The sequence below is a fragment of the Humulus lupulus genome, chromosome 4 (genome assembly GCF_963169125.1).
Source record: "Humulus lupulus chromosome 4, drHumLupu1.1, whole genome shotgun sequence".
NCBI classification, from domain to species: Eukaryota; Viridiplantae; Streptophyta; class Magnoliopsida; order Rosales; family Cannabaceae; genus Humulus; species Humulus lupulus.
The window spans coordinates 239,264,577-239,290,010 of record NC_084796.1 but is presented as its reverse complement, the minus strand read 5'-3'; the positions used below and the strand labels follow the sequence as shown (position 1 = coordinate 239,290,010).

Genomic DNA, 25,434 nt, shown 5'->3' with positions numbered 1-25,434 from the left:
AGCCTCGTCTACGGTCTCCCTATATTCTAAACTATTTGGATTCTTGTCCAATTATTCCAGACTTTGTAGTTTTAGTTGCCTTTGTTATTCTTAGCTTTCACTATAGTTCTCTCACAAACTTGCGCTTTGTTCCATTCTGTATCTTCTTAGGTTACTCATCTACTTGGTGTATATGATTATACTCTTCTTCCTCTCATATTTACGCTTTTTAAATTTGTTGAATCTATTTTTCATTTTGTTACAACACAAACTGATCAAGATCGTCCTTCTCTTGTAACACTATCCAATTGGTGTCCCATGTCAGTTTCCGTTATCATCACATCATCTTCTTTCTCAGGCTTTTCTTCCTGCCTGCCTCAATCACCCTATTTTTTCTCGACCACTCTTAAAAACTCATTCCACAATAGAAACTCAGTCACTGCATTTCAGCTCTATCTCATACTCCTCATACACCATTACATCTTCATTGTGACATACCACCCACCATTCTTGTTATATCTCATTCTCTTACCAGTGTTTCTGCACACAAGGTCAGCCCTAAATAAAATAGGATTGGATCCTAAGAAATATTAAAAATTAAGAATTTTTTTTATATAAAGTTTCTAAACGTTTATAGTATTTTTTAAAAGAATTTAAAAAAAATGATCCTTTGGGCTAAGGGGTCCTAGGCATGGATCTAGCCCGCCTTAAAGCAGGACCAGCCCTGTCTGCACCTCCACTAACCACTTCCTTCAGCCTCCTCACCACCCACCTCCACCCATTACCTCCTTACCCTTTTACCCAAACTCATCTTGGGTCATTGTTATTAGATTAAAAAATAATATCAACAAACAAATCAAAAGCTTAACCGTACAGTTCAACTCAACACTATAGATGTTGACGGTGAGAACTCGTCAACTAAGTTGAGTTGGAAAAAATTATCAAGTCAAGATCACTAATGGAAAAGCTGTAGAAACTTAAAAAATAACTCAAGAACAATGATAGAACAATAATGGAGAAATCAATCTTTCATTCACTCTCAAGCCCTTGCTACAGTAAAATTTCCAACCCCCTTTCAGGTGGTGTTAGAGTTCCTTTTATAGTAGGCTCTAATGGCCCTTGGTACATGGTGGTCCAGGAGACCAAGGGGTACATAAGTACTATGTCAGGGGAGTGGCTTCAGAGGTTGTGGTCGTACATCCAGTACAGGAGCAGGTGTCAGGAGGATGTCTCCACTACTTGTCCGTACTCATGCCAGAGGAGTGGTGGCAGACGTAGTGGTGCAGGTGGTAGTGGTGTCGACTCTGACTCCTGGCCATAGACGTACGGGCCATAACTCCTATCCTTGCATACCCACTCCTGGCGTTCCCACTACATGTCTGGTAGGGGTACCATATCCGTACTTTGACTTCTTTAGGTTTGTAGGTACATTCCATATTCATGCGTGTACCTTGCCACTTGTGAGTATTCTCACCTCCAAGGCCATGGGCACGGGACCATGGGGCCGAGGCCATGGGCGCGATGCCATGGAGCGTGAGGCCATGGGCGCAAGGCCATGGGGTCGAGGCCATGGGGTCGAGGCCATGGGTGCAAGGCCATGGGCACGAGGCCATGGGCATGAGGCCATGGGGCATGAGGCCATGGGGGTGAGGCCATGGGGCCGAGGGCATGGGCACAAGGCCATGGGGCCTAGACCATGGGGGCGAGGCCATGGGGCCGAGACCATGGGGGGGAGGCCACGGGGCCGAGGGCATGGGCGCAAGGCCATGGGGCCTAGACCATGGGGGCGAGGCCATGGGGCGCGAGGCCATGGGGCCGAGACCATGGGGGCGAGGCCACGGGGCCGAGGGCATGGGCGCAAGGCCATGGGGCTGAGACCATGGGGGCGAGGCCACGGGGCCGAGGGCATGGGTGCAAGGCCATGGGGCCGAGACCATGGGGGCGAGGCCATGGGGCCGAGGGCATGGGCACAAGGCCATGGGGCCTAGACCATGGGGGCGAGGCCATGGGGCGCGAGGCCATGAGGCCGAGACCATGGGCGCGAGGCCATGGGGCCGAGACCATGGGGGCGAGGCCACGGGGCCGAGGGCATGGGCGCAAGGCCATGGAGCCTAGACCATGGGGGCGAGGCCATGGGGCGCGAGGCCATGGGGCCGAGACCATGGGGCGCGAGGCCATGGGGCCGAGACCATGGGGCGCGAGGCCATGGGGCCGAGACCATGGGGGTGAGGCCACGGGGCCGAGGGCATGGGGGCGAGGCCATGGGACCGAGGGCACTTTCGCTAAGGGCTCCTGTGAGACATGGGTCTCGTGTCGGACAAGATATTAGGCTGCTTTGGTTGCTCGAGGCTAATTGAGGGAAACTGTTGACTATGGCTCTGGTCAATTTTTGGCATTCACAATAGATAACCTTGAATTTACTATGCCAAAACTCAAGTCCTTGGAGACTTTAAACTGCATCAAGTTTTGTCTAATGAATATGGTGCTCTTATTTGAAATGGAATTTTATTATTATTATTATTATTATTATTATTATTATTATATCCTAAAGGGGTGGAGAAGGAATTGACCCCATGGCATCCGAAAAATGACCCCGTCGCCACCCCATTACCCTTTAGACGAGTAATCGCGGGGCCACATTCCCATAAGGAAAATTTCATCTCTATTTACACACACAATTTAAAGGTATATTAATATATATATATACTAGATACAAGTAACGTGCAATGCACATTTTCTTAGTTTTATTTATAGAATTTATTAATTATTTTTATTAAATTTATATTAATGTCATATAAATTTCAAATAAATATATTATTTTAATTAAATAATTTATTTATTTTTGTTTAAGATTATGTTTGTTCTAGTTTTTGAATTTGGGAGTGACAACAAGAGATTATATATTATATGTTTAATGTAATATTAAATATTATAGGTAGATTTTAAATTTAAGTTTTTTGCTAGTTTTTTTAGAAAAACATTTTGTTACTAATTGACAGTAGATTATACTATATGTTTAATATGATATTATTATAATAAATGAGTTTGAGTTTAATTAAATTTTATTTAAGTTATAAAAATATGATTTTATTATTTTTAAATAATTATAATTGTAAAATATCTAAAAAAGATTATATTTTAATTTGTTTAATTATTTATTATTTTTAAATAATTATTATTGTAAAATATCTCAAAAATATCTTATTTTTTTAATATTTATTAATTTTAAATAATTATCATTGTAAAATATTTTTAAAATATCATATTTTAATTATTTTATTTTATTTTATTTAAGTTTAAATTATGTTTACAAATTATAGTTAAATATAAGAACATTCTGTTAAATATAAAATAACAGTTAAAAAAAAATTGTTTCTACACACTTTTAATTAAGGAAAATGATGGAATATAGCTGCTCACCAACGTGACATAATTAAAGGAAAGTGAAAATTCTATAAGTGATTTCGCATTAATAATCGACGTGGCAGAACAAATTATTAAATTAAAATTAATAATCCAACAAATAACCTGAAGCGACGAGTGTGATTTGGGAATGTACATCTATATTCGATTTAATTTTCTAAATTTAATAATTTATTTATAATTTTTTTTACGGTTATTTAGAAAATGATTTAAATACATTTCTGTCCGATATTTTTATTTGATTATATAATACGATAAGCTATATTTAAATTTAAATATACACTATTTGAATGTAATTTTAAAAAATAATAAACAAAGATAGCATATATTTAAATTTCAATATAAATTATTTGAGTTTAATTTTTAAAAGTTAATAAAAAAATATCTGAAGATAACAATATCTATAAAAAAAAAACAGAAACAAGGAAATACAATTACTAATAAGGAAATTTAACGTCAAAATAGAAATAAGGAAACTAGGCTTCGGCATTAATTGAATGTGCTAGTGTATATAATTAAAGAAACTAGGCTTCAGTCTTCATTGAATCAATTTGATCATTGAAACATTTACTTGTTACTTTCTTTTTTCCTTACGGAGCAAGAATGGAATTGCAATCGAAGAAGACAATTACATGCAAGTATGAGGAGGATCATAGCCATAGAAGAATCACAGCACTTGCTCAGGTGTGTTACGAAGCTCTTATCAATGACTATGGTCATATGGTATCAAATGTGGTTGAGGATTTTCGTGAGAGGAAGAGCAACCTGAAATTGCACAAACGAAAACGAGGTCGTCTTCCGACTCGCATTGTTACTACTGATCAATCGAAAGAAGTCCAAATCAAGAGAAGAAGTCAAATGGCGGTGTAGTTGGGGGACCGTATCAACCACCGCCTATTCCTCAAGCAATGAGCGATGTCATTCATAGTACTGGTCACCATCACCATCACCTTCCACTTCTGGTTATCCAGAAGAAACTCTTTCATGCTGATATTCAGGCGCAACAAAATCTCATTTCGATGCCTTTGAATTAGATCAGTTCTGATGGTTTTTTGAGTGAGGCTGAGAAAAAGAAGGTCGACCAAGAGGGAATGAATGTTCGATTCATTGAGCCGAGCATGGAAGAAAACAGACTAATACTGAGAAAATGGTGCTATAAGAAGACGAAGAATATGTCTGTCTTTTCCTATGTGTTTAACAAAAACTGGTTCGGTGTCGTGGAGAAAAATGGACTCAAAGTGGGCGACATTGTTCAAGTGTGGGTTTTTAGAGACAAGGACGGAAACCCTTGTTTCGCCATGGTCAATCTCGGCGAGGACGCTACTGACTGATCTCATCATCAGTCTTGGCAAGAGACGACATCTCATTTGGTGCTACTACGGTCAAATGTGTCAATGTCATAACATAATTTTAGTTTTATTAGTTTCTATATTTAGTGATCAATCCTAACAAATGTCAAGTTCATTGTGCTCTTTCTACTATACTTTAGTTTTTGTTTATCTATATGTTGATTAGTATCATTTTTTTGTTTTTTTGTTTATTCTTTTGGTAATATCATATATATATATATATATATACTAGAAGAGCTAACATGTTTCAGAACTTTTTATTATATGTATTTTAAATTGTTAGCTCGTTGCACCCTACAAGAGCAGAATGAGCTAGTAGCCTACTAAAATTGAAATCACAGTTTCTAATATGTTTATACATTCACTTGGAATTCACAACTAAAGTTTAATATATGAAATTGAAATGCAGTAGTTAACCTTGGCATCTTTGTATGTTGACATGTAGCCAAAGGATACTCTCACAGCTCCATTAGGCTTCCCATGAACTATGTCATAATCGTCCCAACAAACATGGCCAGCCTAAAAAATGGTACAATTATTAATTAACAATGTATCCCATTAGGAACTAACGTAAGCCTTAAAAACATACACAAAATACAGCAATAATGAAAGTTATTGATGAATTAGACATTGAATTACCTCAATATTTGAGAGAAGATCATTGTGAGACAATCTAAGATATTTTGCACATGCACCAGGGTTGTAAAAACATCTTGTCTATTTAGAAGAGCCGGATAAGCGTACCACCACTATCATTCCACAAATGCAGTCATATTACTGATTCTTATAGCAACAAAGGTGATTGCATACAGAACCTTTTGTTGAAAAAGTGAGAATAAAACAGCATAAAACAAAAGGGTGATACATTTGCATCGTCAATATGACAATACAAAAGTAGTGTTGCCAGAAAGCAAGACCCAACCCTGAAAATTTAAGCCAATGACAAACAACAAAAGCACTTTAATAGTAATAACTACCGCAAGGAAATTATGTAACAAAACATAATTCATATAATTTGGCAGCCATGTCAGCTGTACAATCTCAGAGTGCACACACCTATAAATTGTTACTTGCAAAGGCCCTTTCCATTGGTCTAAATGGAGCACTCCGTGAAAATAAATTTTGTATGCAAATGCAAGAGGAAAGGAAAAAAAAAAGAAATACATTATATATGAATTTAAGAATTGATGAACTATAGAAGAAAGCAAGCAAGAATTTCCGACTCTTACCCGTAACTGAATTCCTGACAAAGATGCTTGTTTTTCAACTTCACAGTATCCATACCAAGAACCGTCTGGCCTTTTCAAGTTGAATGAGATAATAGGGCCAAGTTCATGACGTAAAACCTAATAGGATAAGGTTCATATTTGAGTGAGACTGGTTTCCTTTACAAACCAGAAAGACTGACAAAACAAGAGCACGAAGAAACATCCAAATATATATATATAATAAATTGCCATGTTCGCTTTAGCAAACAAAATGATTTCATAAACAAAATGCAGTTTTGTTGCATAAGGTCTGATATTCCACAATAGAAAAATAAAATGGAACGAATTTACCGAACAAAATTTTCTGGCTGAGTCGCGGACAAAGTCGCTCTCTTTAAGACGTTTCGCGGCTCTGCCCCAAGTGTGCACGGCAGTCTATCAACCACGCCGTCCCCAGGATAAAACAGCCTCTGTACGAATCCCCCCTGCACCGAGAGGATCGTTCTTGTACACCCTTTATAAAATTGCTCTCTAAGAAATTTCGTAGAACCAAGAAAGAACTCTGTGTTTTTGTTATCTTTTTTCCAAAATGGTTCTATCTTATTTATACACAGAGAAATTCCCAAAACGGTCATAAACATTTTTTTCTTTAATAAATCAGAGGAGGATTAAGGATTAAAACGGCTAAAAAAAAACGTTTATCTTCAATTAATAAAAATAAAACAGTTTTTTGGTATTATTAAAATGAACGTTTTAAAATCAATTTAATTAATAAGATGATATAAACGTTTAGATACCTTTGTTTAAAAAAATAAAACGTTAATACGACACCACACCACCCACCCGCCAGCTCAGCTCAGCTCGGCTCGGTCGGATGGACGGCGGCGGCGGCGCGCGCGCGTGTGGTGGTCAAGTGTGTTAGTCCTCACCCATTAGCACAAAACTGGGTACCCCTTGGGGCACACCCCAAGTCATTGCACTTGCAATATATATACACTCTATGAAAAGTGTTCGAAATCCATGTGGGACTTTTCCCATATCACACACAAATGTATCAATTTTTAATAATTCATAACAAAAGGTTCCAACAATCCCCCACTTGAATTTTAAAAAATATTTTCTTGAGCAATTTCAGAATCTATAAGATTGTGCATAAACAAATGTATCTTTCGATTTGAACATTTGCGTAGTGAATACGATTTAGATTATACTAGAGTGACACGTAGTCTTAAACTCTATTTCTAACATCGTACCACGCACCAACCTTTCAAGGGTGTAATCAAAACAGCCCGTGCGTTAATGGCCATGCACGTCTATCCCAGTATAGTGAATGCTCTAGAAATTTTGCCCAAATTCCATAGGAAGCGGCCCCACTTCCACATTCACGTAGCTCGGTACTCCACTCCACATAGAGTATAGATCTCATTAAGAGTTTCTATTAACTCATCCTCTCATCGCTTCAGGAATTCATGCTTCTATTTGCTTTAATGGAAATAGCATGATTCAACTCATATCACTTCACAACTTGTTATTACCCATTGAACCTAGTTCTTGGGATCTCCAGTCTTTAGGTTGGGTTACCATCATGAGTGATTCATCATTCTAAGGGCAATAGTCCCATTCCCTTCGATGTTTTATGGACTTTCTCTCTAGCTAATCCTTTCGTCAAAGGATCTGCTAGGTTATCATCAGTGCGTACATGATCCACTCTAATAGCTCCTGTTGAGAGAAACTCTCTAACAGTACTATGCTTACGACGTATCTGTCGTCTCTTACCATTGTAATAACGGTTCTGAATTTTTGCAATAGCCGCGGTACTATCGCAGTGGATCAACACAGCTGGTAACGGTTTTTCCCATAAAGGGATCTCAGCTAGCAGGCTTCTCAGCCAACCTGCTTCTTCACTAGCTGTAGCTAGTGCTATCATTTCTGACTCCATGGTGGACTGTGCCAAAATAGTCTGTTTCTTTGATTTCCAAGAAACAGCTCCACCAGCTATACTAAAGATATAGCCACTTGTTGCTTTGGAGTCATCAGACAGAGAGTTCCAGTCTGCATCACTATAACCTTCGAGAACAGCTGGAAACTTCTGATAATGTAATCCAAGGTTCATGGTTCTCTTTAGGTATCTCATGACCCTTTCAATAGCATGCCAATGCTCTATACTAGGTCTGCTAGTAAACCTGCACAATAATCCCACGACATAGGCAATGTCGGGTCTAGTACAATCAGTGGCATATCGAAGACTGCCAATGATGCTCGCATAGTCAGATTGTCTTACACCGTCACCAGTGTTCTTAAATAACTTTACACTTAGATCATATGGTGTGCAAGCAGGTTTACAATCAAAGTAATTGTATTTCTTTAGAATCTTCTCAATGTAGTGAGATTGATCCAAAGAAATTCCCTTTTCGGACCTAGTAATCTTAATACCAAGGATTACATTCGCTTCTCCGAGGTCCTTCATATCAAAGTTAGCACACAAAAGAGATTTCACAATATTCACAGCATGGATATTCGAACCAAATATGAGCAAGTCATCCACATATAGACATACAATAGTGCAAATGTCATTATCAGATTTGTAATAGATGCATTTGTCACTTTCATTTACTTTAAATCCATGTGAGATAACTAAATTGTCAAATTTCTCATGCCATTGCTTAGGTGCCTGCTTAAGACCATACAGAGATTTATCTAACTTGCAAACCTTATGTTCCTGGCCATGGATCACAAACCCTTCCGGTTGATCCATATAGATTTCTTCTTCTAATTCACCATTCAAAAAAGCAGTCTTAACATCCATTTGGTGAACAACTAGATTGTGAATTGCAGCTAGGGAAATCAAAACTCTAATGGATGTTATTCTCGTAACAGGTGAAAAGGTGTCAAAGAAATCTATGTTTTCTCTCTGCCTAAAACCCTTGGCTACCAAACGAGCCTTGTATTTTTCAACAGTACCATCGGGTTTCAATTTCTTTTTCAAGATCCACTTACTACCTATAGGCTTACAACCAGGAGGTAAATCAACTAAGTGCCACGTTTTGTTAGACTCAAGAGACTCCATCTCATCATTTATTGCTTCTTGCCAGAGGTCAGCATCTAGAGAGCACAAGGCTTCTTGGAGGTTAGCAGGATCCTCTTCTAATGTATAGACACAGAAATCAGAACCATAATCTTTAGCAACTCTAGTTCTCTTACTTCTCCTAGGTTCTGATTCTCTATCCTCAATATGTTCATTATTCCTAATCACAGGAATGTTGCTAGTAGATGCGCCCCCACTATTTCTCAATTTAAAAGGGAATCTATGTTCATAAAAATCAGCATCATTTGATTCCACAATAACATGCGCATTTAAATCATAGAACCTATATGCTTTACTATTAATTGCATATCCGATAAATACACATTCATAGGCTCTACTTGCTAGTTTAATTCTCTTAGGATCAGGAATACGAACATAAGCCAGACAACCCCAAGTTCTAAAATAAGACAGGTTAGGTTGCCTATTTTTCAAGATCTCATAAGGTGAAACTTTACTTTTAGACTTAGGAACTCTATTCAGCACATAACAAACAGTCAAAAGAATTTCACCCCACCAATGAGATGTAGCACCAGAATTTAATAAAATAGCCACAACAGATTCAGTAAAAGTTCGATTCTTCCTTTCAGCTTTACCGTTCATTTTAGGTGAATATGGTGCAGTGGTTTCGTGTACAATGCCATGTGAATTATAAAACTCAATAAACATGTTTGAATCATATTCAGTTCCTCTATCACTACGAAACCTTTTAATTTTCTTATTGAATTGATTCTCAATTTCAGTCACAAATAATTTGAACATGTCAAGCGCATCACTTTTATTTTTCATCAAGTACACATAAGTAAAGTCAGAACAATCATCAATAAAAGTGATAAAATAACGTTTACCATTCCTAGTTAACGTTCCGTCAAGTTCACAAATATCTGAATGAATTAAATCTAGTGGCTCAGATTCTCTAGTAACAGATTTATGAGGAGTCTTAGTTATTTTTGCTTGACTACAAAAATCACATTTTTCAAAATCATTTTCTGACACTTTAGGAATCAGTCCTATGTTACTCATGTTCTTAATAATGCGCTTATTAACATGACAAAGTCTAGCATGCCAACCATTAAAATCACACAACATATAAGCAGAAGGAGAAACTTTATTGGATTCAACATTTAACTTAAAGATACCATCAGTAGCATAACCCTTCCCAACAAAAATACCATTCTTAGTGATGGTGTACAAATCAGCCCCAATAGTTTGAGTAAACCTAGCCTTATTAAGCAGAAAACCAGAAACCAGATTCTTTCTCATCTCAGGAGTATGCATTACATCTTTCAGTAATAAAGTCTTTCCTGAGGTAAACTTAAGCTCCACATTTCCCATCCCAGCAACAATAGTGGTGTGGGAATCTCCCAACAGCACTTTCTTATCGTCAGCAGCAGTGTATGTTTTAAACATAGCACGATCATAGCAGACATGGCGAGAAGCGCCAGTGTCTACCCACCACCCATCTAATCCACCAATAAGGTTGATCTCAGAAATCATAGCTATAAAAGCTTCTTCAGTCAAGTTAGCCTGCGGAGCAGTGCTTGGCTTGTTCCTACACTTACGTGCCATATGACCTGGCTTGTTACAAACGTAACAAAGGAATTGTCCAGAGTCATTCTGTTTAGGTGGAGGCTGCTGCCTTCCATGTTGGTTCCTGTTATGGTTCCAATTCTGATTGTTGTTTCGAGGATTGTGCTGGTTGTTGCGGTTGGGATTTGAATTCGCGTTGCGGTTGGAATTTGAATTCGAGTTGCGGTTCTGATTCTTAAAAGTTTTGCCATTTGGCTTCAGAACCGCAGGTGTGGGCTTCTTAGGGATGCTGTTAGAGACAACAAGCACCTCTTCTTTCTGGTCTTGTTTCCTTGCTTCCTCCTCGATACGAAGGCGGGTGATCAAACTTTCTAAGGAAAATTCCTTAGTCTTATGCCTGAGAACATTTTTAAAGTCCTTCCAGGAAGGAGGTAATTTGTCAATTAAAACAGCAACTTGAAACTGTTCATCAAGGGCCATACCTTCCGAGATAATCTCATGAGCAATTTTCTGAATTTCGTGAGATTGGGCCTCCACAGATTTGTCATCAACCATCTGATACTTCAGGTAGCGACTAATAGCGTATTTTTTAGTCCCCGCCTCCTCTGTATCGTATTTCTTTTGCAGCGCCTCCCAAATCTCCTTTGCTGACTTGTCTGAGTTATAATAGTCATATAGATCATCAGATAAACCGTTAAGAATAAAATTCTTACATAGGAAATCGTTTTCCACCCATGAGTCCAAGTCCTTCTGTTGCTTCTCACGTTCAGTCTGATTGTCCTTGTCGGTCGAGGCTTCAGGGACAACCGGCTTCAGAGCAGTGAGCACAAACGCCACCTTCTTCATGGTCAGATAAAAAAACATCTTCTGTTTCCAACGCTTAAATTGCAAACCCTCAAAGCGAAATGGTTTGTTAATATCAACAGAGGTAGAACCAGAAAATTCATCGGTCGCAGCCATAGCAGAACAGATCGTCTTAAAATTGATTTTCCACAATAGAAAAATAAAATGGAACGAATTTACCGAACAAAATTTTCTGGCTGAGTCGCGGACAAAGTCGCTCTCTTTAAGACGTTTCGCGGCTCTACCCCAAGTGTGCACGACAGTCTATCAACCAAGCCGTCCCCAGGATAAAACAGCCTCTGTACGAATCCCCCCTGCACCGAGAGGATCATTCTTGTACACCCTTTATAAAATTGCTCTCTAAGAAATTTCGTAGAACCAAGAAAGAACTCTGTGTTTTTGTTATCTTTTTTCCAAAATGGTTCTATCTTATTTATACACAGAGAAATTCCCAAAACGGTCATAAACGTTTTTTCTTTAATAAATCAGAGGAGGATTAAGGATTAAAACGGCTAAAAAAAAACGTTTATCTTCAATTAATAAAAATAAAACAATTTTTTGGTATTATTAAAATGAACGTTTTAAAATCAATTTAATTAATAAGATGATATAAACGTTTAGATACCTTTGTTTAAAAAAATAAAACGTTAATACGACACCACACCACCCACCCGCCAGCTCAGCTCAGCTCGGTCGGACGGGCGGCGGCGGCGGCGCGCGCGCGCGTGGTGGTCAAGTGTGTGAGTCCTCACCCATTCGCACAAAACTGGGTACCCCTTGGGGCACACCCCAAGTCATTGCACTTGCAATATATATACACTCTATGAAAAGTGTTCCAAATCCATGTGGGACTTTTCCCATATCACACACAAATGTATCAATTTTTAATAATTCATAACAAAAGGTTCCAACAAGGTCCACAGAGTCACCAAAGTCTATCATAAAATAGGGAAAGTTTTTTTAAAACTTCTGAATTTCATAGATCTTATCCTAAGTGGAACAAATCCTTAGGACACTTGGACTCAATATTCTGACAAGTAACTTCAGAGTGTTCTTACTGCAGGTTCAATAATGGCAGCAATTATGCTTTTTTTGAAATAAAATCAAAGTATTTTATATTATTAATGACCAGAATTTTCGAGCCCAAGAAAATAATCCATATTCTGAAGTTTTTACATAATAATGATAACCAAGGAATTAGATTCAATATTTTAAAAAATTATAGCTTTACCATCACTCCACTCATTAAGAAGTCAATTATGAGTATACATCCTATCATGTTACTCAATTTACAAAGTTTCTTTAGATATTTAACTATAAAATGGTAGGCACCTTAATAGCTAATTTTCCTTTAGATTTGCAAAGGTTCTTTTAGAATATGTGTGTGTGTGTGTCAAATTTAATTTCTTCCAACCAACCTTTGATGCTGGAGCTCCATAAAGTTTGCAAACACTGATTCCATTTTCATGTTGTAAGGACAACAGTACCTTTCGCACGTACATAGCAAGTGATGCTGTATGCCTTCAAAGAGGAAAATGGTCACTATACTTTAGAGCATGTTTACTTTAATATTAGACCATATACAATATAAATATATACAGGTGGGCATATAGATAAGAGGAACATTGAGATTTTAGCGCATTTGATGCTACATTGATCTTTCGCAAGAAAACTATAGTTCATACTGTTGGATGAATTCAAGGACCGGTAGGTGTTCCCTCAAAATTGTATATGCATATCTCTTTCAAAAGGGATGGGCCTTACAGGTGTTGACGCCGTTTTTCGTCAACAGTTGATATAGAGCACGAAAACAATAAATAGTTATGGCCAGAAAAATACAATAAAACAAATAGGATTTTTTACGTGGTTCAGCTGTTAACTCTGCCTAGTCCACGAGTCTTTGTTATTAGAACTTAAGATGATTTCTGGAAATTCTTCAAGAATGAATTCTCCAGAGTTTTTCTCAAGATCACAAAATTTTCGGTCCTTTACAAAGGTACATGACTTCTCTATTTATAGAGTAAGTCTTAGAATACTCTCCCACACGTCTCTGGGAAGTTACTATTTATGTAAATAAATTTAATGGCTTTAAAATCCTGTAACTCCTATATACAAGGAAACGTCCCCTGAAGACCAGGGGGCGTATAACTGAATAATAAATACCCCTTTATTATAGGGAAGTTACAACAATAAATGTAGACTGCGTCTCTCCAAAATGACTCATTAAGATATTCAAAGTTATCAATCTACATCCTCAGTGCCGTGCCAACCCAGGTCTCTTAATGACTTTCGAGTTGTAGCATTTTCCCCGAGATCATGTGGCTTCGAGCTCATACTTGTGTCAGGCTCGGAACCCCTGATCCGAGGTCATCCGAGAATAGACGTACTTCGATGTCTGTCCTTCGAGCTTGTGAGGATTTCGAGGCTACCATCTTCAAGGTTGCCACCTGCTTTATAGGTTCGGTGCCTAGGTTACGGACACGTATTTCTAGATATTGCGAGCCCATACCTGAAGAATCCAGCTTTCGAGATCACAATTCTTAAGGCTCGAAATCTGGGTGTAACAACAGCAATGGTAGAGGCAACAAGCTTTGGAATTCAGCATGGTTAGATGTTTATTGGGTCTTTGTGACTGGAAAAGAACAATAAAATATTTGTTTTTTGAATGAAACATCAATTGTATTAATATATACATAATACAAGGGATAGAAAATAATAGAACAAGAGAATATTTGTAGATAAACAAGAAGACATTGGTTCTTGGTGGAATAGTATTAAATTATGAGTGGCTTTACGGCTTGATGATACTACAGGTTTTTAAAATCTACTGCTTTCAGATTCAGTGCGACAGTGGAGTTCTGTCCTTTAATTTTTATTTCCTATATTTGGGGACATCTTGTCCCTGAATATTGTTCATAATGATTTATGATTATAAATAGTTCTTGTTTCCTAAAACAAAATGCACAAATACATACATATATATTATATATTGTGTGCAAGCATATATTTACATATGCATATGGAGAAGGTGCGTGCATGTACACAAAATAAGACTCAATTTTTGTCATTAAAGACTTGATGGAAGAGTGAAGTAAGACTTTAGTACTTACTGATTTATGGCAGATATAGTATTATAAAGAACATTAACATGACAGGGTTTCTACAGTGTGAGGCGTATTTCGTGATATCATTTGTGCGTTTGTGCTATTTATTAACTTTAATAAGTACAACATAAATATGTTTTAGAGCAGTTTTACAATCACAAGTAGAACGGAGAATTTCATTGTAACCCAACACTACATCAATAAACATAAAAGTGAGCCGATGAGCCAAAACTGTTCTAAGGATGATAATTAGTAATAAAGAGACAAGCCAACTCGCTGAAAGATAAACTTGTATATTTGATCATATTTGGTTCTATTAGAATTAGGAAAGTGAAAATTTTAAGTATCTACTTGACATATCAGAAGAAGAAAACTCAGAGATCAGACTGAGAAAAGACACCATCAAGAATTTCACTATGTTTGATTTGAAGTATTCAATATATATTCCTTGCCTTGAACAACAATTCTTCAAGCAGTAAAAATAAAAAGTAGCTCTTAGGATGGAAGACTGTTTAGATTGTTTGATATAAGGTACCACTTTCCAATTTAAGGGCGGACATGTTTATAACTGGGGCAAAAACACATGCAAAAACTATAGAATGAGCACCACCAAAACAAATTACCTGCTTCATTAGTCTGTGCCTCAAAGTCCAGAGCTTGGGTATATCTGAGGGCATGTTATTAGTATGCACAATCTTGCCCGCCTGCCCCTCCTACACCCTCACTCTCCGAGCCTCTCTCTCTCTCTCTCTCTCCACCACCCTCACTCTGTCGGAAACTACCCTTCTCTCTCTCTGTGTGGCCGTCGCCTATCACTCTCTCTGGTATGGTACGTAGTTCCTTTTTTGGATGCCATTATATATGTGTTTCTTGAATTGGTGAGTTCTAACCGCATTTTTCATCGCCATCGCCGCTAAGCTCTGCCCATTGCGAATCAGGTTGGCTATGCCTTTCTCTCTCTAGCTTTTATTTAACAGTTTCTGAAATTTCTGCCATTTTTGTATCAAAATTGGTTTTAGGGAACATTATTCTTCCATGCTTAGTTTCTCTCACTCTCAAATCAATATTCTCAAATCAGTATCAATTTAGGATTGATTTTGTGTCTAACATTACTTCTTAATACATATGATGATAAATCTTTGTGTGGATCATATTTCTGTGTGCATAACAATACTCATTAATTGCATCCATACAATTTCAATAGGTAATCCTCTTCCAAACACAAACCAGAGCAAGTATTCTGGAATGAATCTTTGTGTTTCAAAATTGATCTCATTATAAATATAGGAATAAGATTTCTGTGATTTATTGGCCCTATAGCTTTCACTTTGATAATTTTGTCAAGACAATTATTTTGTTTAGAGTAATCAGTTATTCAGATTTTTATTTATCATCAATTGCGCTTGTGGGTCATTGAGAAATTATGTTTAGGTTTTTTTTTTTCCATTCTTTTTCTTTCTATAACCTAATGTTGGGATTGTAAATGACAATAGTTAGCAAGAAGAACTCAGATGTTTAAAATGAATTGCTAAGAATACCAAAGCTAAATTTGTTTCAACTGTATATGACAGTTAATGGATGGAAAAATATGTTTATTTGAAGTTTTTTTTCCCTTTTCATGGCTGATAATAGTAAACATAAGAAACCTGGAAAATTCTATTTTGTGAGAGGTTGTTTTGCGATATAAAGATTCTGTTTACTTGAAATTGAAACTATCAGTTATTAAGTTTTATCACTTTTATCTATTTTTTGTTTTCTTATGTATTAGGGTGGCTGCAGATTATTTCTTAAAGAGGCTGTGCACGAAGAAAGCATGAAACTATCATTTAAGATAAATTCAAAGCCAGGCCCCATAAAGCCATTGAATAACTTTGGGGATGATAGCAAGAACAGTAGCAATGCCGATGATTCTAAAAAATATGTTGCTAAATTTATCGCATCTGAAATTATAACTTTCAAGGGCAAGCAAGATAAATTAGTAATCCCTCCAATACAAAATGAATGGGAACCCTGTAAAAGGATGAAATTTTTTGAACTTCCAATCGTGCAATCTGATGGTTCTAGTGGTCTTCATTTTGAGGTTGAATCACTGTCAGCTGTTGCTGAGGCTAATGATTCAAAGATGTCATATGGCCTCAACTTGAGGAAGTCTACTAAGGGTGATGACACTGATAGTCATAATCAAGTCAATGGTTCAGAAACTAAATATCCAGGAATGGAACTCTCATAATTCGCTCCTTCAGAAGATGTTTTGCATCAAAAATTAAAGTATGACCCACAGAGTTTCCTGAGGATCAAAGTATGAAGGAGTTTACAGATGTGCCAGTGGAGGGATTTGATGCTGCTTTGCTTGCTGGGTATGGATGGTATGAAGGGAGAGGCATTGGGAAGAATGCGAAAGAGGATGTCAAGGAAGTAGAGTACCACAAGAGGACTGGAAAGCAGGGTTTAGGGTTTTTGAATAATGATGTTCCCATTCGTGACGGGAATCCTACACTGTCAAGGTAGTAGAGTACCACAAGAGGACTGACAAGCAGGGTTTAGGGTCTTTGAATGATGATGTTCCCATTCGTGATGGGAATCCTACACTAAAGTCAAACAACAAAGAAAAATAGAAGGTTAAGGAGAAAGAGAAAGAGAAAGAGAAAGAGAAAGAGAAAGAAAATGGCAGAAGAGAGGGATAGGGAAGGTAGAACTTTTGTAGAGTAGGATGCGAGGATAGTTGGGGGAAGGGATGCAGGTCTGAAAGGAAGGATTGTTGAAAAACTCGGTCATGATAGACTGGCTGTGAGGCTTTCGATGAGCGAAGAGTTGGTGAAATTGCAAGTTGGGGATGTTGCGAAGCTGGGTTCTAAGGAAGAAGAAATATGCTTGAGGAGATTGAAGGATTGGAGATTAAAGAAAAGCGGCTTGAAGAGATCAGAAGAGTTAAGGACTCAAGACAGGTCGAAAATAAAGGCAAGTAAGCCATTGAAGGAGGGAAGAAGAGATAGTAAAAGCCTCAGTAGTCAAAGTAGAAATTCGAGTAGCATGGGGAAAATCTCATGGCTTACTAGCCATACCCGGGTTAGGATCATTAACAACGACTTGAAAGAAGGGCGACTGTATTTGAAGAAGGGAAAGGTGGTTGATGTGGTAACTCCAATTACCTGTGACATATCCATGGATGAGAGCAATGAGATCTTCTTGAGACTGCACTTCCCATATTGTTTGGGAAACATAAAGGAGTTTATGGGAGTCTTGTGGAGCAGGACTTGGATCGAGAAACTGGTGTTGTTCGAGATCTGACACTCATGCTTTGCATAATGTCCACCTAGAACGAGTTGCGGAGTATATTGGGGATCCAAGCTACCTTGGATATTGATTCTTGTGCAGCCATTTGGTTAGAGAAACATTTTATGGTTCTTCCTTTTGATCAATAAGTACTTCAACAAATAATAGTACATGCCGATCTACAAGGGTTTTCCAGAGAATTCATGCATGTTTTGATATTTTTTTACTGCTAGATTTGGTCAGGTCTTTTCTCTTGTTACCTCATGTTTTTAAACTTTCTCTTCGTGAGCTTGTAATTTTTATACTCGTTAGTGTTAGTATTACATCACATTCACAGAAAAAAAAAAAACTCTCCAAATTAATCTTGCGTTTTTTATCAGGTCCAATCACAAACTCATATTAGTGTAGTTTTTTGTACTAAGATAGTACTCTCACATTATTATTATTATTATTATTATTATTATTATTATTATTATTATTATTATTATTATTATTTTCATCTACAACCCTTAACACTAGAACTAGATAAATATACAATTCCTAAAAATTAAGAGTTGGTTAAAAAAAAACTGAAAAAACAAAGTCGCATCATATTGAGTATTGACATTCTAAAATTTTTAAAAAAATTAACATAAAATATATTTTTCTTTAACTTGTGCTCACTTTTTTCTATCTTTTCTCTATTTTATTCATATTCTAAAACAATACGTTTAAATAAAATATATTTTAAATATTTAGACATAAAAAATTAAAAAAAAATACATATGAAACTTGTTTAAGTAAAAGTTAATGAATATATATGTACATTATCTATACTGATAATAAGCATGAATAAAGCTGCTCCTCAACCAATTTTCATTTCCATATTTATCCTTATTTTGTTTATTTTTTAATCTATTAATGTGTCAATACAAAATTGAATTCTCAATATTAGAGGGATTAATGAGTAATAATAATAGGGAAATTTTAGGTTCTATGCATCATAAAGGAAAATTTTTTAATATGCCAACTTAAACACTCCTTCCATACCCTTTCATAAACGCTCATTCCATTAATGTGCACCCATAATTAATTTTTGCGTTCCACATAAAAAATTTAAGGCTTTAAATATGATAAACATGTAGATCTCGAAAAAAAATACTTAGATTAAAAAAATAAACTAAAACAAACATTTAAGCAACAAGTTATGACTCACCAAAATATTCGTCAAATTTCAGCGCAGAGCATCGATATAGCAACGATGTACCATCGATTTTGCATCATTTTGGCCAAAAATTAAGTTTTCATGATTGCATCGCAAGAGCATCGAAAAAGCATCGTTTTGGAAAAACAAAATCAAGTTTTCAAGATTGCATCAATTTTCCGTTGATTTTGCATTGAATTTGCACAGTTTTGGCCAAAAAATCAATTTTTGTGGATGCATCGCAATTGCATCGAAGAAACATTGAAATAACATCGTTTTTGTACAAAAAAAATAATGAAAACAATGATATTTCGATGCAATTGCGATGCATCCACAAAAATAGATTTTTTGGCCGAAACTGTGCAAATTTGATGCAAAATCGATACAATCTTGAAAACTTGGTTTATTTTTGCCAAAACGATGTTTTTTCGATGTAAAATCGATGGTGTTTCGATGCTCTTGCGATGCAATCATGAAAACTTGATTTTTGGCCAAAATAATGGAAATTCGATGGTACATCGATGCTTTGCGGTAAACCATAACTTTTTGCTTAAATGTTCGTTTTAATTGAATTTTTTTAATCTGGGTATTTTTTCAAGATTTACATGTTTAGCATATTTAAATCCTTAAATTTTTTATGTAGAACACACAAATTAATCATGGGTGCACATTAATGTGAGAGAGAGTGGGAAGTTTAATGAAAGAGGTATTATAGTCAAAATTATACAAAATGACATATATTTGGGATTGATTAGTGGTGACAAATACACATTTATTGATTTTAATAGTCAAAATAAATTAAGTTTTAATTAATATTTTTATGGAATTAATATGATTATTTTATAAATAAAAATATTTGAATATGATTTAATTTTGTTATTTTGTAGGAATTAAAGTTGCATTTTGGCATAAAGAAAAAGAAAGAAGAAAGAAAGAATCAAAACTGAAAAAAAGAGTTGAAAAAGTGGCATTTTGAAGAAAATTAGGCCCAAAATGAGCCAAAACAAGCTCAAGCCCAAGCTTGCCACCACTTGGACACGTGGCGCACATCTATTGGCTACACTTGGTCAACACTTTCAGCCACCTTTCAACCCAATTTTTGTGGGTTTTGAGTCTTGTACCTTTCCATTTTGAGCTCTTAAGCTCATATTTTGTTGTGTTAAAAAAAGGGCAAAATGACTATTCACTAAAATAGTTAGGTTAATATTAATAGGGATAATTGTGGCATAAGTACCCAATGTTTGGGTTTTGTACGCGGCATAGACCCAATATTTATTTTTAGTGGCAAAAGTACCCAAAGTTAGTAAAACTGTAATTCCGCCAGTCTCCTCCGTTAGAATCCGTTATGCAGACACGTGTCATGTTTTTATTGGTCCAAATCATAATTATTTTTAAACATTGGGTACTTATGCCGCGTACAAAACCCAAACATTGGGTACTTATGCTGCAAATATCCCTAATATATTATTGAGTTGGACCAATCACGAAGTGACACGTGTTGGTCCAGTCATCACGAAACGTAACCTAACGGAGGAGGCTGGCGGAATTACAGTTTTACTGACTTTGGGTACTTTTGCCACTAAAAATAAACATTGGGACTATGCCGCGTACAAAACCCAAACATTGGGTACTTATGCAGCAAATATCCCATATTAATAATAAGATTTGATTTTTCAAAATCATATTTTATTATTAATATTTCAAATTTATTTTGTAGACCCCTTTGTAATTTAATTTCTTTTTTGTCATTTTCTCCTTCTATAAATAGAGATTCTTCTTTCACATTTGATATGTAATTTTTAGAGTAAAGAAACTATAGCAAAATTTCTACTCACTTTCTTCTCATATTTTCTTCTTAGAATTTTGTGAGAATCATGAGCATAATGGCATAATCTTCCTAGGAAAGTTAGGGATGATTCCATATGCTAGTGATGTTATTTTGCTACTTTGATTTACTATGTTCTTAATATAATGCAATTGAGTTATTTATGTGCTTTCATCATCATCTCTATTTTGTTATCTTTATTTACTTTCACTTATAGTATATAGGATTAGTCATGCTCTTTTTATGTGCTTCTAATTAGTAAAAGTAATATTAAAACATGATTTTATGTCAAATCTTCTATTGCATTATTGCCCTTGGGTATTTTGTCATTTTTAGATTTTTCATAAGATTAGCATTGTGCTCTTAAAGCAAAGAACTTTATAACTCAAATGAACTTTTGTGAGAAAAGAATATGGACTTTAATGTTAGATTTTCCAAGTAAATGTTGGGATGTGAACTATTTACTTGTGTATTTTTGTAAATCAAGTAACTAAGTAACCAAACAAACATATGAATGATTCTTAAAACCTTTCTATTTCTCAAACTCTTGATTACGCCTTATTTTTATTTCACTCATTTCATTTTATCATTTCATCAAAAAAACAACACCAAAATCTCTAATCTATTTTCATTTCTATTTTTATTTATTTCATATTACTAACTTTTTGTGTTATATTCTACTAATATTTTGGTTTTAGGTTACCACCTTGTGGATTGACTGTCCAATTTTACTACAATTATCGCTTAGTGGTAGTCACATTTTGGGCATTAAACATATATGCCTATTAAATTTGTCATATAGATGAAATAGAGTATATTATTAAGCATATATTTTGAAATTTCTCTAATAATATTACTTTTTATGATGTTATGCAGTTTCCTTTTGGATTATTCTATCTTTTTTTTGGACTGTTTTTCTATTTAGATCTATTGCCACATTTGTGCCCTTCAAACAATGATAGATTTATATTGGGTTTCTATGATTCAATTTTAACTTTTCTTAAATTTGTTTTCATGTAGTACACTTTTTTTCCTTTTTCATTACTATACTTTCCTTTTATATATGGCTCTATACATATTGAATTATTGATCTGTGTTATAAATACTAAAATCATTTTTTATATTTTCATTTATTTATTCATAATAGTATATTTATTATACAATTAAGCAATTAAATAGACACTGAATAAAATGAATTTTGTATTTTTAATATTTTTGTCTTTAAAATTAAAGCATTGTTGTTTGGAATCACGTGGTACCCAACACTGTTATGATTTAGTATAGATTAATACAGAGTCATATATATTTTAATTTAAATTAAAATATGTAAGATTGGATATTAAATTACACCAATAATAATATACCATATTAAATAATATTGGAGACCATAAAATGCCCCTTAACAATATTCTTACCATTTAACCCAATTAAACAAATTAGTTACTTAATTTAATTAAAAAAATTAAAAATTAAATTGAAAAACTGAAAGAAAGACACAAAAGAATTATTAATTATATAAAATCTAATTAGAAAATTAATAAATTAAATACCATAAAATAATTTAAATATGAAAATAACAACTTGGAAACAAATTACAACTTTATACAAATTTAATAGCCTAATTAAAAAAATGTATCTCTCTTAAAAAAAAATTAAAATATGCATTTAAAACTATTTGGTCAATTCATAATAAATTCAAGAGACATTTATTTTCATTATTTTATATTTTTAGTGTATGATTTCTATAGTTGTTTAAATTTTTTTTCCTATATTTTTATTTTCCAATAACAAAGTAAATATGAGACTATTGGTTTGATATCTTAAAATATACCAAGTTTCATTTAAAAAAAAACTCATTAAAGTAAATTTTGATTATAAAATATTTTTAGGTATACAATATTAATATATGAATAATCCTTAAATATACTAACACGTGCAATCTGCATTGCACGTGCCTCTTTTACTAGTTTTTATAAAAATTAAGAAGATAAGATAAAAAAATTATGATTTAACACTGAAAAAGAAATTAAAGATGTCAACAAATTTGAGAAAAAAGTGTTAAGAATAAGTTAAAAAAAATAATTTAATATACTTTATTTTTAAAGTGCCTATGTATGTTGTTAGAGTGCAAATATCATCCTTCAAAACAAAGTGAATGAAAAATGTATAAAAATCAAATTATTTTCCTTAATAAACACTTGATGTTATTGTTTAAAAAAAACATTTGGTGTTTTCAAAAGACAACTGTCTTCACCTAATTTGTAAGGGTTTTCACCATTTGTTATGGGATGTTTTTTTTGATAAAGAAAGATAGACTTCATTAATCACAAACCAAATACACCCTCAACACAGTCATGATATAGACAAGATTTGTGGAGCTGTTCCACAAGAAGTATTACAACTCGCCAGTCATCGCTACAAGGGTCGAGGAGTTCGCTTGTTTGAAGCAGGGCAACTTAACGGTAGTAGAATATGCTCGGCAGTTCAACATATTAGCCAAGTTTGCACCAGAGTTGGTTCCAACTGACTTTATGAGGGTGACCAAGTACGTTAGAGGACTTAGACCAAAGATTGAGCTAGGAGTTAAGCTAGCGAACCCGGGAAATACTACATATGCCAATGCTCTAGAAACGTCAATAGAAGTAGAAAGGCTTCAGGCGAATGTTAGTAAGGAGAAGGCTAGTAGGCCTGAGCCTAAACAACAGGGTCAACCTCAGAATGGTCGGAACAACCCCAACAACAGCCGTCAGCATAGCAATAGTATAGTAATGGTAAGAAGAGAAGGCATTTAGATGATTAGCAGGCCAATGGTGATAAAAGAGCACGAATAAACAACGAAGGCAATAAGTCGGGTTATATAGAACACCCGCAATGCTCTAAGTGCCAAAAGAAACATCTTGGGGAATGTCATGCAATCATCAAGGGATGCTTCAACTGTGGTCAGGAAGGTCACCGAAGGAGGCAGTGTCCCCAACTCAAGCAAGAGGAGAAAATGGACAATACGATGGTTCCTGCCAGAGTATTTGCCTTAACCCAAGGAGAAGCTGACGCTAGTAACAAAGCAATTACAGGTCAGATTCCTATCCTCGATAGTATATGTTCTAGTATCGCTTGATTTGGGAGCAAGATATTCGTATATCTCGTTAGGAATGATAGAGAAATTAGACAAACCTTGTAGGACTAGGTTTGTGACATAGTTGCCTTTAGGTGAAGTAGTCCTATAATCACGAATAGTACGAGGCGTACCAATCAAAATTGAGGACGTTGAACTAGAAGGAGACCTGATAGAACTAGAGATTAAAGATTTCGACATGATATTAGGAATGGACTGGCTAGCAAGGCATGGTGTAACCATCGATAGCAGATGTAAGCAAGTGATGTTCGAAACTCATGACGGCCAGAAACGATGCTATATGGGAAAAGTTTTAGGACTACATACGCCACTTATTTCATCTCTCAAAGCTCAGAGGATGATAGAAAAAGGATGTCACACATTCTTAGCTAGCGTTACGCATGTGGTAAAGGGAACACCACTAAAGGTCAGAGATGTACATATTGTAAGGGAATTTCCAGAGGTATTTCCTGACAACTTGCCAGGATTGCCGCCAACGCGGGAGAATTATGGAATTCTAGCATCATTAGCTGGAATAGAAAAGCTGCTACAACAGGAGCTGATCAATGCTGGAATAGAAGTAGTCATTGGTAACCTGACGAACTAGTCCATCCAGTCAAGCCTGTTAGAAGATATACAGAATGGGCAAGTGCATGATGACACGTTAGTAACACATATGGATGTAGTTAGAAAAGGGAAGGCCACAGATTTCTCAATATCAAGTCAAGGGTTATTAAGATATAAGGATCGGGTATGCATGCCAAACGATCAAGGGATTAAGATGACGATTTAGAAGAAGCGCACAATACACCATACTTAGTTCACCCAGAGTCGACCAAGATGACTCACGACCTTAAAGTGTTATATTGGTGGCTAGGAATGAAGAAAGATATAGCGGAGTATGTGTCTAAATTCTTGGTATGCCAGCAAGTGAAAGCAAAACATCAGTGGCCTGCAGACTTATTGTAACCACTTAGCATTCCAAAATGGAAATGGGATGATATAGCCATAGATTTCATGACGGATTTGCCACAAACAAGTAAGCAGCATGATTCGGCTTCGATAGTAATAGATAGATTAACCAAGTTAGTTCATTTCCTGTATGTTAAGACTTCGTACGCAGCAGATCAATATGCAAACGTTTAAGTCCAAGGAATAGTACGACTACATAGAATCACTAAGACAATAGTATTCGATAGAGGATCGGTGTTTACATCGAGAGCTTGGAGTAATTATTTGCCGCTGATAGAATTCTCCTATAATAATAGCTACCAGTCAACAATCAGGATGGCACCCTACAAGCTACTTTATGGAAGAAGGGTCGATCGCCGTTGCATTAGGACGAGGTAGGAGAAAGGCAACTACTTGGACCTGAAGCTGTTAGAGGAACTCAGGATGTAGTAGCGCTGATTAGAAAGCATATGCTCGCTGATCAAAGCCGTTAGAAAAGTTATGCGGATGCCAAGCGGCGTGATGTGGAATTCAAAGTCGGAGATCAAGTTTTCTTAAGAATATCTCCTATG

The 25,434-nt window shown here is 35.7% G+C and overlaps 1 pseudogene; it reads left to right on the top strand.

The window, feature by feature from the left end:
* The first annotated feature begins 16,136 nt into the window (after positions 1-16,136).
* Positions 16,137-17,882, top strand: LOC133833059 (protein MOS2-like; annotated as a pseudogene).
* The last annotated feature ends 7,552 nt before the right edge of the window (positions 17,883-25,434 follow it).